General features: G+C 42.6%; 1 non-coding gene across 1 annotated transcript; it reads right to left on the reverse strand.

Moving 5' to 3' along the window:
• Positions 1-4,632: 4,632 nt before the first annotated feature.
• LOC148121846 (Nuclear RNase P) lies at positions 4,633-4,918 on the reverse strand. Its single transcript, XR_015738219.1, has one exon.
• Between the last annotated feature and the right edge of the window lie 374 nt (positions 4,919-5,292).

Genomic DNA, 5,292 nt, shown 5'->3' on the forward strand with positions numbered 1-5,292 from the left:
TGAATAGTTACCCAAACTTACAAAAATACTACTTTAAATCCAATTAACTTTCCAAAGAACTAAAGTTTATGTCTTGGAGCAAAGTATTTCGTTTTGATTAATTATCATTCAATATTTATAAAAGTCCATGTTTCTGCTAAGTTAGAGCCCTGGCTCCCATCACAGGTTATAATAAATGATGAAAGATAATTATAATTTCAATTACCTTGCTTTTTTTTTTCCAAAGGAGTTCACGTGCACTAGAAGTTAAACACTGCACAAACAGCTTTCATGGCTTGATTCCAAAATGACTTGTAAACACTTGTTGATAATGCAAGGCTTTGCGTAAGGAAGATGCACAGAACATTGAATGGTAAGATACCTGAGTGAGAAGGTCTTCACAACTGGACTGATGAAAACTGACTCAAACACCTCTATAAGTTCTTCAACTTGAATACTACTTTTAAAGAAACTTTAGATTCATAGGAAACCGAAGCAGACAATAAAAAGAGTTCTTATATAAACCTATATCATAGTTTGGAACTCAACTGTCCCTCATAAGTTCATATGTTAGAAGTTTTTGGTCCCTAGTTAAGGGCACTGCTGGTCAGTGGTTGAAACAGCTGGAAGTGGGGCCTGGCTAGATGTAATTAGGTCACCAAGACTGTTACATATAAGGAATATTGGTTCTACGACCCCTTCCTATCCTCCTAGTTTCATGGCAGCCGTAGGTGAGAGCTTTGCCCCACACTTCTCCAGTACTATACTGTCATTTGTTTCCTTTTTCTTCTAAAGGTCCCAGGCCTAGACTTCATGGGCTGAAAATTCTGAAACCAGAGTTCTAAATGGCGTTTTACTCCTGGCAATTAGGTTACCTTTGTCACTTCAACAGAAAGGCGACTAACACATCGTACACAGACATGTTACCTTGGTATAACTAAGAAACCAGCTTTGGTCTATGACAATAAACTTAAAGATCACAGGATACTTAGTCCCAATATGGACCAGTTTTATTTTTTTTATTTTTTTTTATTTTTTTTAGTAAATTTTATTAAATTATAAAAGTTTCCATTTCCGCCCCCCCTCCCAACACCCTCCCACTCCCCCCACTCCCCCCCTCCTTCCCCTCCGTCCCCCAGGGCAGTCAGGGTTTCCTGCCCTGTGGGAAGCTCCAGCTCCCTCCCCCCTCCCTCCAGGTCCAGGAAGGCGAGCGTCCAAACAGACTGGATCCCCAAAATCCAGCATATGCAGAGGAAACATGGACCAGTTTTATAAATCAACTCAAGCACAATTCAGAGATCTTTAGAGTTTTTGTTTTTGGTTATTTCCTATTGTTATTTTTTTTTACACACCTACCTATTTTATTTTTTTTGTAATTTTATTAAATTATAAAAGTTTCCATTTCCGCCCCTCCTCCCACCACCCTCCCACTCCCCCCACTCCCTCTCCTCCTCCCTCTCCATCCCTAAGAGCAGTCGAATTCCAAGATCCCATCTGGGATGCCACGTTACATTTAGCTGTCGTGTCCACTCATGACTGTGACCCTTTCTCAAAGTTTTCTTATTTATGATGGCTTTGACAGTTTTGAGATGTGCTGGTCAGGAAAATTATAGGCTGTCCCCTCATTGGTATTTGTCCGATGTTTCTGTGACGGCTAGACTGGGATTAGGGTTGTAGGGAGCGCGTAATAGAGGTGAAGAGCCATTTCCATAGCCTCACATCAAAGGTAAATGCTAGCTAGCCGCGTGCCTTTGACTCGAGCAGCCTGAAGCTGGGCTCAATCAGCTGCTCACTGGGGTCGGTGTTTGGTCCAATTCTCTGCAGCAAAGCTACTCTCCCTCTGTCTTTCCCATACTCTGGAATCAAGTTGTTAAAGTTTAAGGAGTTTAGGCTCCTACTCTTTGAAGATGGAATGGTTATATGTATATTATTTTGGATTCTTCTAAATAGAAGATTTGTCTCTTCTTGTCCACAGTTAATATTAATTAATTCAATTAAATTTATAACAATATTGCAACAATATCGTAACATTTTTTAATTTACCTTATTGTTCAAACTAATCCTGCTTTACTCCTGAGGCATTTATTTTTCAGTTGACTCATTTGCTTTGTTTTATTTATTTTTGAATCAGCATCTCTCTGTATATTACAGGATAGCCTCAACCTTCCTATCAAGTTCAGTCCGGCGTCAAACTCTATCCTGCCTGAGACTCTCAAGTATGAGATTATAAACTTGCATCCCCCATTGTTGTGCTGAATTGAGTGAGAAATGTCCCCCAGATACTCAGGCAAGAAAACACTTGATCTCCAAGTGGTAGCCAGAAATTTTTGGGGAAAGTTATGGAATCTTGATGAGATGGAGCCTTGCTAGAAGAAATACATCCCTGGGGACAGTCCTGGAGATTGTATAGCCTGGCTCCACTTCTTTTCTACCTGTTTTGTGGGTTGACAAACTGTGACCACTCTGCTCTCTGACTGTCAAGTAGGCCTTGCCACCAAGCTTTCCTTGAATGATGGGCTATTTCACCTCTGATTTGGTAATAAAAATAAATCTACTCTTCCCTGTTGCTTTTTGTCAGAGCAATGGAAAAGTAACTAATATATTTGTCTAGCTTTTGATTTATTTCTTACAATTATCAGTGTTTTGGTTGTGTGGTTTGACCATAAGAGGACAATGGGAAAAAGATAATAGGGAGAAAAAAATAAGGATTTCAACAATACCAAATATTTGAGAATATTATACACATTTTCTAGTTAATAAGCAAAATGTATACAAATTAAATTTTTATGTCAAAATTGTTCAAAACTACAAAAATATGAGGTAACATTTAAATTAGTGATGATAAGAACAGTCCCATTTTTAAAATATTCTAAACAAATAATGTTAATGTACTATAATGAAATAATTGAATTAAATATTAGATACTAAGCAAATTTAAGCAACATTGTTATGTATAAGTAATGGACAAAACAAAAAATTACAATGAAAAATAACCCCAAGTCATAATGTGTTCTTTACTAGGAATTAATTTAAATTATTTTTCTTCAGCAGCATATTAACAGACCCACTGAAACAATGAAATATATAGAAGAATATGAGTTAATTTATTCCTTTTTTCTTGTGTACTTTAAATATAGATTGAGTTTCTTAGAAATTCACTTATGGACATTTAACTATAGAGAATCACTTTCTAAAAACAAGCAGAATGAAACAAGCTTATTTTGGTATGTACAAATTTTTTGTTGTCAAGAAAAGTAGGTTTATTGCGGGGCGCCATCCTGTCCAGCAGGAATGAACCCCACCAAAAACGAGAATTCCTTCTCTGGTCACATCTTTATTTGGAGCATTCCCTTGAGGAAAATTGGGGGAAGGGAAGATAGAGCAGGGACAAGAGAAAGCTTAGAGAGAGAGCGTTGGGCCCCGAGGCAGCTGCTTTTAAACGGTGGAGCGGCTTGAACGCTGTCCTGATTGGTTAATGCCATCCTGCTGGTCTGAGCATGTGCAGGCAAGGGTGCAGGCAGGGTTGCTCAGCCCCACGTGGCTACCTCCAAACTGCAGGACCACCTGTGCCTCCAGGTGGCTCCCAACATCTCCCCCTAATTATTGTCTTTAAGAGCGATAAGGCAAAACTATTTTCCAATCTGGTCCCCACCTAGACGCAGCATGCCAAGGATATCTCTGCTCCCACCCATCTCCAAGGAGGGAGAAAGGCAGAATAGAGTCAGTCAGAAAATTGTTAAGAGATGCACAGGGTGTTGCTCAAGTCGATGGTGTGAAACAGCTGCTCTTGGCACCGCCCAGAAGGTCATCTCTGCTGTCTCCGCATGAATCTTCCACAGCAGGACACTCAGCATCCACTGGGTCGTCTTCTTTATCTCTCTGGTCGGTCTCGCTGGCATCCAGATGTATGTCAGCATTCCTAGAAAAACATAAACAAAACTCTCCTCCCAAATTAACATTTAAGAGTACTAAAAACTCTCAGTGTAAAAATTCAGCACAATCAGTACTGGAAGTAGGCTGGTTTTGAACTTAGAGATCTGCAGGTCTCTGTTTCAAAAAGCAAATCTTGTTTGCCTGTACCAGCAAAATTTTGAATTAAAAATTAAGTGTATAGAATGCAAGAGAAATCCTTTCTCTGGGGGAAGCTGTCACTGGTAGTGTAGTCCCCCTCTATTGTTTAAAAACCAAAGCAGTTGTCACTGGGAATTGAACTCATGACCTTTGGAAGAGCAGGCAATGCTCTTAACCATTGAGCCATCTCTCCAGCTCCCCTATTCAGATGGAAAAACCTCTAGGTAGCATTGTTTATCTCACCAGGTGCCTCAGGCAAAAGGTCCGCCTTTCTTTGTTACCTAGGATACGGTAACCAGGTAAACATGCCTTTATTATGATAATCACGACCAGTTCTTTAAGGGAGAATGGGCGTAGCATCGATCATCTTACTACTTCCTGCTGACAAAGGGGCGATGTTTGGGGGATAAATGTTTTCATCTGACTAATCTTTTGGCGACAAATGTTTTTATCTGACTGAATTTTTGGCGACCTTGGCTGAGGGCGGCAGCAGCGGACAGCGGCAGCTGCCATAGCTCCGCCTCTGAAGCCCCTTATGGCGCGCTCCGCATGGCCCCGCCCCGGGCCGTGCGCGGGCTCGCCGTTTCACCTCAGGCAATGAACTCGCACCGCCGGCTGTGAGTCTTTTTCAAGCTCCGGCGAGGGGGGGCATCCGCCCACCCGTGGAGGGCCCGGTCTGCCCGCGCGCGGAGCCCCGTTCTCTGGGAACTCATCTCCGCCCGCCCATGATGCTATGGAAACACAGTTTTTCCGCAGAGCTGATTCAGCTCCTCTCTGCCTTCTATGGCGCTGCTGCTCACCACACAGCTTCCGCCTCAGTCAGGCGAGTCCGCTCAGGTGCTGAAAAGGTCCTCCAAAAACCATAGCCCCGCCAGAAGGCCGGGACATATAGCCTCTGATGACACACGGACTTTAGCCCGCCCGTCGCCATGGTGACCTGGCTGTTCGTAGACCTCCAGCAAACTCCCCGCCAGCAACTGGTTGCGTCTCCCTCCTGAGTAGCTGGGATCACAGGTGTGCACCACCGTGCCTGGCCCACTTCCGTGTTTCTAATCAGGCATTACCGCTCAAAGGCGGGCCGGCTGCCGCCAGCACTCTCAGCACGATCAAGCAGCTTGTCTTTCTCAGTCAAAAATTAAAGTTTTTTGTACGTGAGAGCCAGAGACTGAGCTCTCTTAACAAAATTAGGCGAAAATCACCTCAGAAACTCTGTGGCTCTTTAAGAACAGGGAAGGCAGTGAT

This window comes from Myodes glareolus, chromosome 6 (genome assembly GCF_982192425.1).
Source record: "Myodes glareolus chromosome 6, mMyoGla1.1, whole genome shotgun sequence".
Taxonomy (NCBI): domain Eukaryota; kingdom Metazoa; phylum Chordata; class Mammalia; order Rodentia; family Cricetidae; genus Myodes; species Myodes glareolus.